The 15,145-nt window shown below is 38.2% G+C and overlaps 1 protein-coding gene across 8 annotated transcripts in view; it reads right to left on the bottom strand.

The window, feature by feature from the left end:
• The window catches only part of Tjp1 (tight junction protein 1), a 228,627-nt gene that overhangs the window by 106,208 nt on the left and 107,274 nt on the right, over nt 1-15,145 (bottom strand). The gene's annotated exons all lie outside the window — the stretch shown is intronic.

Here is a 15,145-nt window from a genome sequence, read left to right as displayed (position 1 = left end):
TCCATAAGTGGTTGGTTTCACATTGCCTTCTCCACCATACTCAATCCCAATTCTTTTTCTGTAGATTGTGTAATGTTCTGTTTGATCATTCACCTCCCTGATCCAGTTGTATGTGTCCTTGCATCAGTCATTAGAGCATAGTCATTTATCCTTTTCAGTGAGCTTTAGGTCATGCTGGCATTGGTACCATATTAACATGGTAGCACTATCCTTGTACAATTTGTGTGTGTGTGTGTGTGTGTGTGTGAGGGTGGAGATGCCAGGGATTGAACCCAGAGCCTCATGTATGACAAATGCAGACTATACCACTGAGTCACCCCCTCCCCAGGTCCTACAAGCACTATCTTGATACAAAACACAACAACTGATAAACAGGCAAAGTAAGAGCTGGATGTTTAATGTTCATGATTACAAAACCCTTAATTGCACACTGAAGTCACATAGTTTTCAATGATGCCACAATGGATGATCCATTACCGTGAACCACAAATCATAGTTGCCAACATTAGCAGTGGGATAAAAACTGCTAGTTTTTAGAAATACCAATAGTACTACTCTAGTGATAGCAGCTACAGAGGGCAAATAACCTACTCAGTATCCACCTGATGCTAAAACCAATGTTGCTTTCAGCTCCTATTTTTTTTGCAGCTGCTTTATGGATTTTGTATTCCTTCCCCCCACCCAACCCCTCGACCTTCAGCACCCACTGCCAAAAGCCTGTACTTTCTATGTCCCAGCAAATGGTTTCCTGGGAAACAGAATTTTCAGTGTTAAAATCAGAACAGTCCTGGGCAAATGAGGACAGCTGGCCACCCTAGTTATAAATACAGAAAAGCCATTCTAGAAAAGCTTAGAACAGGATGGCCAATGTGTTGGATTATTCTTTTCCCTGACCATGTTCATTCTAGAGGCCCAGGTAGAAGTTTGAAAGAGCAGATAAACATCCTTTTCTATCACTTCCACATCCATTATTAGTTTGAAAACTATATGCAGTCCTCTGGCTTTGTCCTTGCCCTGGAAAAGAGGCAGAAACTGGAGGGGCAAATGCTAAGCGAGGAACCCTACATCAGATGTGCTTCCTCACGCCTCCCCATAGTTACTGTCTGCTGCCATGGAACCAAGCAGCACACAGTAGCATCTGTCATGAATACAAAGCATAACTCTCTATTATTTATTCATTGCATCTTTCATTAGATGCCATTTCATTTTCTAGCTGTTTGGAATATGAGAAAAACTAACAAGAAGCTCTTGGTTCCCAAAAACCTAAAGTCAGAGATGACACACACACACAAAAAAAAAAAAAAAAAAATAGATAAGAAAGAGGACTAATTTCCTATATATCAGTAATAAATTTTCTGAGAAAGAAATCATGAGAGCAATCCCATTTGCCATAGTCACACAAAATAAAATAAAATATCCTAGGAATAAACTTAACTAAGGAGGTAAGAGACCTCTGCAATGAAAATTACAGAGCACCTTCGAAAGAAAGTAAAGACATTTATAAAAAGGAAAGGCCTTCCATGTTCATGGATTGGAAGAATTAACGTCATTAAAATGTCGATACTACCCAAAATGATCCACAGATTCAATGCAATATCCATGAAGATAACAATGATATAGATCACAGAACTAGAAGAAACACTCCTGCAATTCATATGGAAGCAAAAAAGACCCCATATAGTTAAAGTAATCTTGAATAAAAAGAACAAAGCTGTAGGCATCGTGGTTCCTGATTTCAACATATACTACAGAGCTAGAGTAACCAAAACAGCAAGGTACTGACAAAAATAAATAAATAAATAACAGACCAACAGAATGGAACAGAGATCCCAGAAATAAAGCATGTTTACAGACAAGTGATTCACAACAAAGTTGACAAAAACGTACATTGGAGAAAGGCTAGCCTCTTCAATAAATGGTGTTATGAAACCTGGATATACACATGAGACTAAACTTGACCCTTCTCACCCTGTACAAAAAAATCAACTCAAAATGGATCAAAAGCCTGAATATAAGACCCCAAACTGTGAAACTACTAGAGGAAAACAGGAAACACTTCATGACAGACCATAATTTTTCTGGATAGAACTCTAAAAGCACAGAAAACAAAAGCAAAATTTGACAAACAGAATTACATTCAAACCTTCAATGCAGTAAAGGAAACAATCAACACAGTGAAGAGACATCCTGTGGAATGAGAGAAAATATTTGGCAACTATTCATCGGACAGAGAGTTAATATCAAGAATGTATAAGCAACTCAAACAACAGCAACAAAACAAGTGAAACAATTTAGAAATGGGCAAATCATCTGAATAGACACTTCTCAAAAAAAGCACAAAGGGCCAACAAATATATGAAAATGTCCAGTATCATCTGCCATCAGGGAAATGCAAATCAAAACTACAATGAGAAGCCTAGCACCAGGACACAGGCCTATAATCCCAGTGGTTCAGGAGGCTGAAGTGGGAGGACCATAAGTTCAAAGCCAGCCTCAGCAAATTAGCGAGGTGCCGCAGTCTGGCTGGGCACAAAATCACGAGCCACTCAAGCAGGAACAAACTTTATTTTTTGAAACTGCCGCCAATGTCCCGTAAGCTCCCGGGAAGATTTTCGATCCACCCACGCGGCCTCCTCCCGGAACCGCAGAGAGCGCTCCTCCCCCGGAACTCCCTCCTACTGTACTTCCCCAACCAATGGGAACTCTCCAGGAGTCCTGAAGCTGGCCTAGGTGAACAGCAGGAGTCCAATATCCATATGAATGCAAATCTTAACATAATCATATCATCTCAATGGCTACCTGGCGTCACCTTTCGACCAAAAATGCCATGCATCATATACTTGGCTCTTAGCAGCGAGGCCCTAAACAATTTGGTAAGACCTTATCTTAAAAAATAAAAAAGATTAAAAAAAATTTTTAAAGGGATGGGGGATGTAGTTCAGTAGTAAAGTGCCTCTGGGTTCAGTATCCAGTACCCCAAAAAATAAGTTTAAAAAACATTACAATGAGATAACAAGTCACCCAGTTAGAATACCTATTGTCAAGAAAACAAAAATAACAAATCTTGGCAAGGATATGGAGAAAAAGAAACTTTCATACACTGTTACTGAGACTATAAATTACTACAGCTATTATGGAGAAAAGTATGGAGGTTACTGTAAAACAAAACAAATAAACTAACAAAAACTAGAAACAGCTCTACTGCATGATCCAGCTATCCATGGGTTTATATCCAAAGGAAATGACTTCTGGGTTTTTATCCAAAGGAAATGAAATTAGCAAACCAAAGAGATACTTACCTACATACCTATATTTATTATTCATAATAGCTAATATTCAGAATCAATTTAAATGCCCATCAACTGATGAATGGACAAAGAAAATGTGGTATGTATACACAATGGAGTATGACTGAGCCATAAAGAAGAATGAAATCTTGTCATTTGCAGGAAACAGAGGAGAGTATGTTAAATATAAATGTAAAGTCAGATACAGAAAGGCGTCTACCACATGTTCTCTCTTATATGTAGAAGCTAATAAAAGTTGTCCTGAAAGTAGTATAATGTACTGGAGGTTGTGAAGGGTTTGGGAGAGAAGGGTGAAAAAAAATATAGTTTGGACTTGATCAGCACACACTGTGAGCATGTATGAAAATATCACACTGAACTCCATTCATGTGTACAATTAATACATGTTAATTTAAAAAATAAAGTCCTAATAAAAGGCCTGGGACATCATGAGTACCAACAATGATGATACTATTCCATACCAATAACCAAAACATGAGAGAGGGAGGGGGTGGGGAGAGATATGGAGGGAGGGAGGGTAGGGGTGGGGGGATAAGAACACAGATAGGAAGCAAAGGTAAGAAGGACAGTAAACTTAGACTGGGGACCTGGGGAAAGCTTCCCTAGGGGACGACATGGAGGAAGTGAGAATTCCTGAAATAGGAAACTATGAATTGAGAATAAGAGTTCCTGCACTTCATAGTCCTTGAAGTTCATTTCAAGGGTAACAGTTTGAGGGCTGCTCTTCTGAAAACAGCACATTGGCATTTCCCATGAGCAGCAAGAACTCATGAGAGGGTAGAATGTGACTGCAGATGGCTAACTTTCCCCCCACACCACCCTGGAGCACTGGGCCTCCAAGAACATGAAAGGCCAGGGTTCAAGCTGAGCTTCAGTGTCCTTAAGTTTAGTCTGGCTCATCCACGGTTAACACAAAAAGCTTACCAAGCAGAAACATAGGGAGAACGTAATTCAGCCAAAATATTTAACCCACTGAAAATAATTTATACTTGTTCATATTTACAAACAACCTGTTCATTTAAAAAAACATTTAACTACTCATTAAAAGAAGACCCACCCTTCAGGACCTATACTTTGCAAGACTTAGTTACCATTTAATTGGAGTTACAGTATAAGCAAAACATATAAAGATTGCATTTCTTTATATGCTGCAATTTTACTTTTTGACTAATTCCAACGTTCTCTGTCCTCAATCAGTCTGACTTAGTTATGTTTTGTCGGGTTCAGGCTACAAAGTCCTGACTTTGTGTCTCAACCTGCCAACCAGAAGGAGCAGATTAATAAATTCTCAAGATTTAAAAAGGTCCAAGCTATAGTCCATCCTTTTCCTTATTAATTTAAGTGGTAACAAACTATTGGGAAAATAATATTTTAACTTCAAAAATGATACTAATTTTTTCTTGACCATAACTTGGATGGATTGAGAATCAATTAGAATTTGTGGCTTCTGTCTTCTAATAATATTATAATACAATTGTGTATTTATTACACATATGTTACAACTATATACTAAAGTTGCTGTGTCACCATCACTTGGGGCTTCTAAAGCAAGAATCTCAACTAAGAATTATCTTAAGTAGGGATATATCTAGAAATGGTGGGGCAGAGTGGAACTTTCTGATCTTCAGGTAAACTTTGACTAGGAGACCCAAGTTAGGGTATTTCAATTTGAGAGAGGGAAAAAAAATAAAGCTAGTTACAGCTTCCAGATATAATTGTAAAAGGAAGGTTAATGCATGGTCAGAAATGCAAAAATCTCTGAAAGCCGGAAGAGCTAATTTGCTTTCCTCTTCATACCTGATGCCCATGGCAATAGGAATAAGTTTTCTTAAGTTACCTATTTCTTATCCATATAAGAGAAAAAAGTTTCACTTTTGAAATGCTGAATTAATCTTACAGATAAGCCTAGTTTGCATAATGTTTAGTTTGGTGTTTGCCAGCTACACGCTACCTATATGTGGACAAACTACCCAACTTCTCTGAACCTTATTAATAAAAATGAGATAACCATTATTTTTTATGCATAGTGCTGTGATGCTTAAATAAGTTCATGGATAAAAAGTATAGATAAGCATTCAAAAACATAAGTAAATTTGCTCATATTTTACTAAACTATTCTTTGCTTCCTACTTTGGCAGCCAGTACTTTTTATTGATGTTATTATCTTTGAGAGGAGTTAAGCAACCATTCTCAAAATGACATGAGCTATTTTCTAGACCAAATTCAATTACTGAGCAGCTAATATATGCTACATGCTGGGGACCCAGAGCAGACAAAAAGTTCCTTCCCTGCTCCCCAGCTCCCATTGTAGTGGAAAAAGAGACTAAATGAAATAAATAAGAAAACATGTGAAATGTTAGATGGTAGAAAGTTCTAGAGATAAAAATATAGTGAAAGAAAGGGATAGAGAATCAGTGGGAAATGCAAAGCAGTTCATCTGGAAAGTCTCATTGAGAAGACATCTGGGTACAGGGTTAAAGGAGAAAACCATGCAGACACCTAGGGAAAGATGGCTTGGAAGAGGGTCAACAGCTAGTAGGCTTCTCAGGTGGGAGCGGTGTTAGACATCCACATATTCCTGTTGAGTGGGTAGTGGGTAGATGAATGCCAGCCCCTTCCTTCTTTAAGGAAGAGTCCCAGGTTGGACAATCAATGGATGAGTTGATAATCATCAAATGAAGAAGCTGTTTGAAGCCAGGAGATGGGACAAACCCACAGCGTGGTGAGTGCAGATACCAAGAAGAGATCCAAGACCAAGCTTTGGGGCATGCCAATGATAAGAGGTCCAGAAGAACCAGCAAAGGTGGCTAAGAATGAGTAGCCATGTGTTTTGGAAGCCAAGTGTAGAAAATACTTGAAGAAAAAAAAACTGATTAACCATGACCTATGTCAAAAGTCATCACTAGTTTCAGAAGATGAAAAGAGAAAGGTCTTACAATTAAATGAGAGCTTACACATGTATTTATCTCCATTACTAAATCTCACTAAAATGACACTAAAGATAACAGTCTAAACACATAAAGACAAAGAGACAATATTAGTCAGGCCATGACTCTTCCTTCCCCTCTAAACTCTCAACAGATCAGAACTGATCCTGGGGTCAATTCAAAGATGGATTTTTCAGCTAAGTTTAATTGGTTATCCTGAGAAATCGATGCCCCAGCAATACTAAAGGAAATATAAGAAACCTCCCAGAACAACAGCAGATTCATAAGGAGTTTACAATCTAGATGAAGTAACAAGAATAAACACAAAAATGGTTAAGCAAATTAAAAAAAAAAGCTAAAGAATCATATTTAAATGTCAAACTTCAAAATAAAAGATATTAATGATCTAAGATGTTGTCGTTATTATAAGGAGGCAGAGGACTCAATTCCTGCCCAATTCCTGCCTGCAGCCAGGGGGACGTCAATATTCACATGAACATCAAAGAGCTTCTCAATTCTGACAATCCTGTGTCCACTCTCTCTCGACAACACAGGCCCAGAGGCACACAAAGAGTCCATTACCTCAGCCTACCTCTCTCTGAAGTCACTGCACCCAAATATCCCAATCTCTGAGTACTTTTAGAAGGTTTTCAGTCAATAATAATTCTATTTGCTGATTCGATACCAGAGCTGAGGGAATGAAACACAGAGAAGGTAAAAGTGAATAAAAGAGGGAAATCTGAAGCAGTGAGAGTATCTTTTAAAGATCAGTTCATTTACTCTTTCCAGCATGTTAAAGAGGTGAAGGTAAACTGGAGTCATGGGGGCTGTAAGAGCCAGGGTCAATATGTCAGACTTAGGGAAAGAAAAGGGCTGGGGTCAAAGAAGAGAAAACTGTCTGAAAACATATAAATGCCTACTTAAAAAATATTAGTAAATATCTAATGAGCATTTACTTCAAAATAACATACAGTGAAATGCTAAGTGCAATTGTTTATCTATTGGTACAAAACAAAAACTTGGTGATTTAGCCAGGTGCGTGCAGTGGCACGCCTGAAATCCCAGCAGCTTGGGAGGCTGAGAGAAGACTGCGAGTTCAAAGCCAACCTCAGCAAAAAAGTGAGGCGCTAAGCAACTCAGTGAGACCCTGTCTCTAAATAAAATACACAATAGGGCAGGGGATGTGGCTCAGTGGTCAAAAGCCCCTGAGTTCAATCCCTGGCACCCCTTCTCCCCAAAAACTTGGTTATTTAAAACAATGAAACAGCAAAATTTCACGTAATTTCTAAAGGTCAACGCTGAGGTTTGAGTCTGGTTCCCAGAGCTCCTGTATTAGAAACTGAATCCCCATATTCATATGTTGAGGGTATTTGGAGGTGAGGTCTTTGGGAGGCAAGTGGGGTTAGATGAGGTCATGAGGGTGTGGCATCCACAGGATTAATGGCTTTTTATGAAAAAGAAGAAAGACCTGAGCTAGCAAGCACACTTACTCTCTGCCCTGTGATGCCTTCCATCATGTTACAATGTAGCAAGAAGGCTGTCCCCAGATACCAGCACCTCGGTCCTGGATTTCTCTACCTCCAGAACTGTGAGAGATGAATTTCTTTCCTTTATAAATTACTTATTCTGTAGTATTCTGTTATAACAACATAAAATGGACTCAGACAGTCAGGTATCCAGGAATAACTTTGTAGAGGGGTTCTGGCTCAGGGGCTCTCGTGAAGTTGCAGTCAAGACATGCACAGGGCTGCCTCATCTGAAGACTTGATTGTGCTGGAGGATCTGCTTTCAAGATGGCCCTAGCACATGGTTGTTGGCAGAAGGCCTCAGTTTCCTACCACACAGATCACCCCACAGAGCTGCCTGAATGCCCTCAGGATCTCCCTGCCCTGCCCAGCAACCTACTCAAGAGAAAACAAGGAGGAAACCACAATGCAAGGATGACCCAGTCTACAAAGGACATCATCATATCTACCTAACCCTGTTTACTAGAAGTGAGTCAATGAGTTCAGTCCACATTCAAGGGGCGGGAAATTAAGCTCCACTTCCTTAAAGGAGGAGCATCAAAGATTATATATATATATATATATATATATATATATATATATAAAAATACCTTTATTATTATTTATTTATTATTATGTGGTGCTGAGGATCGACCCCAGTGCCTCACACGTGCTAGGTGAGCGCTCTACCTAGCGCATGTGGAGTACACGACTGAGCCACAACCCTAGCCCTATAAATATATTTTTAAACTAGTACACTATCTGGTTTTGTAAAGAGCAGTATAGAAATACTGCTAAAACAAACACAAAAGTATAACACAAATCAGAATGTGGTAAAAAGTGTTATATATAGATTTCATCAAGAAAATTATAATTTAGTCAAGGGTCAAACTTACGAATTATTTCACAAAACCTACTTAAAACACTGTCCAAAATGCACCACATAATTAAATTTAGTTTCATTTTGGCTCTATTCTTTTTTTTTCTTGCTTACTTATAGGATCATGTTATAGAAATGTTACATTTAGAAGTCTTTTACTGATGGCATAAGTCATCAAGTTTATTATATATTCTATTTACTGTTATGTGAAAAGTAATGTTTTACAAAAATACAACACAAGTTTTCCACATATAGGAAAAAGTATACTGTTGCTATAATAGCATTGACATTGCCTACACTAGAAAGTTGTTTTTAAATTTGTTTTTACTTTACTTCTCGTTACTGCTATAAAATGTATCAAGCAGAATAAAAAATTAATAATAACTAGAATTAGAGTTCTTTACATTTTAAGTTATGTTTAACATAATGGGGAGGGAGTTCCGGGGATTGAACTCAGGGGTGCTCAACTACTGAGTCACATTCCCAGTCCTTTTTTATATTTTTCTTAGAGATAGGGTCTAGCTAAATTGCTTAGGGCCTTGTTAAGTTGCTGAAGCTGACTTTGAACTTGTGATCCTCCTGCCTCAGTCTCCTAAACCACTGGGATTAAAGAAAAGGAGTAATAAAGCTAAGAGCAAAACCCAGAAAATGGGCTGGGGATGTGGCTCAAGCGGTAGCGTGCTCGCCTGGCATGTGTGCAGCCCTGGTTCGATCCTCAGCACCACAAACAAACAAAGATGTTGTGTCTGCCGAAAAATAAAAAATAAGTATTAAAAAATTCTCTCTTTAAAAAACAAACAAACAAACAACAACAACAACAACAAAAACAACCCAGAAACACTGAAATCAGAAAAACAAGAGTTAAAAAAAAATGGGCTGGTTCTTGGAGAGGGGAGTCAGTAAAATCAATAAATTCTTCTTTAGCAAGACTGACAAAAAAAAAAAGGAAGAAAACTAACCAGGCATGGCAAGACATGCCTGTAATCCCTGTGGCTCTGAAGCCTGAGGCAGGAGGATCGCAACTTCAAAGCCAGCCTCAGCAAAAATGAGTGGCTAAGCAAATCAGTGAGACTCTGTCTCTAAATAAAATACAAAATAGGGCTGAGGATGTGGCTCAGTGGTCCAGTGCCCCTGAGTTCAAGCCCCAGTATCCCCCACCCCAAAAAAGAAAGAAAACAAACAAACAAACAAAAAGGCATAAATGAGATAAGGGATACCACTATAAATTCTTGCAAACATTTTAAAAAGTATTGAGAATCAAAAGCCCAACAAGATATTTGTAGATACAGACAAGGTTATTTTCAAGTTTACAGAGAATGGCAAAGAAATTAGAATTAGGTAAAATGACTATGAAAAAAAAATAAAAATAAAATGGAAGGATTCTATCCACCAGATGTCAAAGACTTACACAGCTTCTGTAAAGAAGATCACAGAGTACGGATACAAGGATACATACAAAGGTCAGTGAAACCCAAAAATATGCCCAACTGATTTGTAACAAAAGTGCAAAACCAATTCAATGAAAGAATGGCCTTTTGAACAAGTGGTGCCGGGACAACGGACCATCCACCAGCAAAAAAATGAACTAGACCCTAAACTTTACACCTTTATATAAAATGGATCAGACACTTAAATGTGAAAGTAAAAAGCCGTGGGTGGGTGTGGGGAGAGAATCTTGGGCTCTAGGGCTAGATAAAAATTTCTTAGACTTGACATCAGTAGGACAGTGCACAAAAGGAAATGCTGATAAACGGGACATCCTCTAAATCAAGAGCTCTTTGTTCTGCCAACAACCATGTCAAGAGGACGAAAAGACAAGCTACAGAGGCCGTGGTGGGGTGCAGGGGATTTGCAATCATATATCTGACGAGACTAGAATATTAAATAAAACAACAAAAAAACCCCAAAAAACAAAAACCTCTTAAAACTCAACAGTAAAAAAACAAACAAATAAACAAACAAACAAAAAAACAGTCCAAGTAAAAACTAGATAATAAACATTTCATTGAAGGGGATATTCAGAGAAATGCAAATTAAAACTACAAGGAGACAATACTGCATACCTGACAGTGACATACCTATTTGGAGACACCAAATGCTGAGGAGGATATGAAAAAACTGGACCACTCATACATTGCTGGAGGGAATGAGATATGTTACGGTCACTCTGGAAAACAGCTTGGCAGTTTCATATACAGCTAAATATGTAATTACCATACCCAGCAATTGCACTCTTGGGCATTTATGCCGGTGAAATGAGAATCTAGGTTCACAAAAAAATCCTGTACAAATTTCATAGCAGCTTTCTTTATAATATCTCAAATCTAGAATCAGCCCCCATGTTCTTCAATAAGTAAATGGTTAAATAAATTGTGATCTATTACTCAGTAATAAAAAAAATAAACTATTTATACATACAATCACTCAGATAAATCTCTAGGACATTATGTTGGATGAAATAAAACCACCCAAAAAGTTCCACACTGTTTTGAAAGTTTGATTCCATTTATATAGCATTTTGAAATAACATTTTAGGCACCAAGGCTAGGTCAGTTATTGTTGGTGGTCAGAGACCTGCCTCGGAGGAGCGGGGAGCTGGAGAGAGAGTGTGGTTATGAAAAGGGAATATGAGAGATTCTTGGGTTGTTGGAAACATTCCGTATGTTAATGTGGTGGTAAATCCAAGAACCCACGCAGGTATAAATTTGTGCAAGTGAAAAATAAGGAAATATGAACATGATCAGTCGATTGAATCAATGTCGACATTCTGGTTGTGATATTAAAATAAACTTTGTAGAAAACTTTACTAATTGGGTGATACTGGACAAAATATGCAAGGGATCTCTGTATTAATTCTTAAGTTGCATGTGAAACTATAATTATCTCAATAAAAACTAATTAAAAATATATACAAAGGTCAGATAAAGAGAGGTGCTCTTTGAGGTTACTCTGTTTTTCCACCACAGGCATCGTACCTAACACAATGGCCTTGTTGTAAAAATTGAATAAGAGGAATTGATGCCCTGTGGTTACTTATCAACATACCAAAAATAAAATAAAGAAAGTATATTTCTAAAGATAATCTCTAAGTTCTATAAAATGCAGTTTTGCAAGGTTACTAAGTGTGGTTGTGTTTAGGATTCTGAAAGCAATTTCCTTATTTCAAAACCCAAACCTTCTGAAATGAATCTCCTTGGTTAAGAATGACTTATGCAGTGCTATTCTGTATTACAAGGTAATGAAAAGGGAGGGGGCTTTTTTTCCCCCCAAGAGAGAACACATCTAGGTAGCCACTAGGCATCTGCGTGTCTAGCAGATGGTCACTATATTTTCACCACAGCACCATAGAAACATGCATAGGAAAACTGATATGTCACAGGGCTTTTATTCTTTTTACAATACCTGCAAAAATTATAAGGATATTCTCATTGCTTGGAAATTCTCTCTCTCCCCGCCTCGATCGATCGATTGATAGATAGATAGATAGATAGATATTTAACCAAACTCTAAATCCATGTGCAAAATGTAATGTTCTATATACCATAGAGAAAAATCTAGAAATATATAATATGTGAGTGTGTGTGTGTGTGTGTGTGTGTATTTGTGTACAATAAAGTGAGAATCAGGAGAGGGTCCATGCACTGTTAACTGAAGGATGGCTTCTGGGGTGGGTTGAATGATGTGGCCCCCAAGAAGGTATGTCCTAACCCTTAGAACCTTGAAGGCTATTTTATTGGGAAAAGTGATCTCCATAGATGTAAGTACTTGGGGATGAGGAGATCATCCTAGATTATTCAAATGAGCCCTAAACCCAATGACAAGTGTCCTTATCCCACTAAGGAAAAGAGAAAGTAATGTAAAAATGAAGGCAAAAGTTGGAGAAATGAGGCCACCCACATAGTAGAATGGTCAGAGATGCCAGGAAATCACCAGAAACTGGAAGAGACAAGGAACAGATTCCCCCCTAGGACTCGCAGGGGGTTGGTAGGTGGGGAGACCACACAACAACCCTCTCAGATTTTGGACTTCTAACAACTTAAAAAAATAAATTAATTTAAAAAATCCATGAAAATGCTATAAAGAAATAGAAGAATAATTCTATAATCTTGGATTTCAGAAGAGTATTTCTATAATCTACAATCCATTGTAAGCATGACATGGATTTTAAAAGTTACAAAAGACAGCTGGATACAAGTATGTAAAAATTACTTAAATCTACAACACAAGAAACTTTCTGAATTGATGGTTTGATTAAAAGGAAAAAAAAAAAAAAGGAAGTTTCCATCCACACATCTTAGAAGGCTTATGAAGGCTTATGCTGAGTGGGTTCCCAAGTCAATCATTCTGTCTCTTACATCACATGGATCTGGATCTGCCCCTGAGGCTTCATCAAGGTTCTCTCACATGGACAAGAAAAGCAGGAGGTTCTTCCACAGACAGACAAGAAGAATAAAAGATATACAAAGGGACTGGGGATGCACTTGAGAGGCAGAGCACTGGCATAGCATGCACAAGGTCCTAGGTTCTGTTCCCAGCACTGAAAAAAAAAAATGTAAAGAGGGCAGACTTAAATGATAGTGAACTGAGTATTAATGGCATGCAAGTTCCCTGTTGCAGTCTTTTTCCAGAGTTAAGGTACATTCCTGCCTTGGGAGACCAGGAGACATGCCAGTATCCTTAAGTTCCCTTAGTGGGTTTCTTCTTTTACTTTTAACGAAAGATGTCAAAATGAATTCATTTTATTATATTAAAGATGATTCCATTTCTTTCACTCACTAATTCTGCTTTTTAGAATCTAAAATATGGAAAGAGCTGCAATCAGAAATATTAATATAATGATTATATATTTAGTCCCTGGCATATGCCAGGCACTGTTTAAGGCAACATGAGTACAGTGTTTCCTAAGATAGATGATCACTGAAGAATTATTTATAATTATAGAAACCACTTAGATAGATATCCAGTAATAGGGGATTTATTGTGGACTGTTTACTCAACATTACCTACATTAATGTTACTCAAGCATTAAAGTGCCATTTGTAATATAAAAAAAGTTATTTTAAGAGAAAAAACAACATATTAACACATTTTAATAACTGAATATAAACATTTTGAGCCTATATTTAGAACAAAAGAATGGAAGGATCAAAGTGTTCATAGTTGTTATCTTTGAATGGTGAGACTATGGTAACGTTTTTCTATTGCACAAATTTCTGCATTTTCTTTAGTGAGCAAACCTACTTTGAGGAATAAAATAAAAGGAAGTCAAACATTAAGAAGAGCTTTAGGAAAACCAAATCAGGAATCCAAAACAGCAGACATATTCACCATCTGAGAATAAGAATCAGTAGGCTCTGACACCCACGCAATCCACCACAAACTCTTAAGAAAAAGGGATGGTCCTTCTTGCCTCACAAATCACAGTAGCCCAAGTAAGAAGGCAGAGAGGTTGACAATAACTGTGGGATCCCATCTACAGCCCTTCTTTGAGAAAGTGGCTTTGAAACTGTGCCTCAAAGTCATCAGGTTCTCTTGGGGTGTGTTATGGCTTAGATCTTGAATGTCCCCCAAAGGATCATATATTAAGGGCTTGGTCTCCAGCCCAAGGCACTATTGGGAGGTGGTGAAACCTTTAGGAGGTGGGGCCTAATGGGAGGAAGTGAGGTCATTAAGAACGTGCCCTTGAAGGGGATATTGGGACCCCAGCCCATTTTCCTGTCTCTCTTTGATTTCCAGTACCATGAGATGTGCAGTTTCCTCTGCCATGAACACCCACCTTGGTGTACTGTGTCTTGCAGGCCCAAAGCAACAGGGCAAGTGACTATGGACCAAAACCTCTGAATCTGTGAGCCAAAATAAGCCTTTCCTTTTTTTAGGTTGTCCGTCTCAGATATTTGTCACAGTGACAGAAAGCTGTCAAGCACAGGATTGGGATGGGATAGAGAAAGTAAATTGGGGTCCAGCTTCCTCCATGTTCTCAGCCTGGTCCTCTCAATAACAGCAGTGCAAGTTTTGTTCTTCCTTTTGTTCTGCTTCCTGTTCTTCATTCTGAGTATGCAGGAGATTCATTTGAGCAAAAAGTCCCTGAAACTAAAGTATCTGAAAATCACAGAGATGATCAGGATTACAAATCAATGTTCTGAAGGGTGACTTCTACTCAAGTGATACTAATAGCATTAAGAAAAAGAATTCTCTAAAGGGCAAGATAAGTTCTCAGGAAGAAGCTGCTTTCATTTGCAACTCAGCTTTTGGGTAAAGCTACCTGTTTGGTACTCAGGTTCCATTCTACCTTTAAAAAAAAAAAAGTAGGGGTCAGTGATGATGAAGATAAGTTCATGTTGAGCCATGGATGTGGGTCTCCCTCTTCTGCCTCTGCAACTCCAGGCATCACCAAAGGGATGCTCAGGAAGCCCAAAACTTTCCACATCAGAAGTCTAGCTGCACAAAGAACATGTGCTGAAAAAGACCAAGAAGCTGTCTTAGTGAGTCTGAGTTGCTATAACAAAAACATCATAGACTGGAGGG

The sequence above is a fragment of the Marmota flaviventris genome, chromosome 2, assembly GCF_047511675.1.
Source record: "Marmota flaviventris isolate mMarFla1 chromosome 2, mMarFla1.hap1, whole genome shotgun sequence".
Classification (NCBI taxonomy): Eukaryota; Metazoa; Chordata; class Mammalia; order Rodentia; family Sciuridae; genus Marmota; species Marmota flaviventris.
The sequence above is the reverse complement of the archived record's forward strand: the minus strand, read 5'-3'. Positions and strand labels throughout refer to the sequence as shown.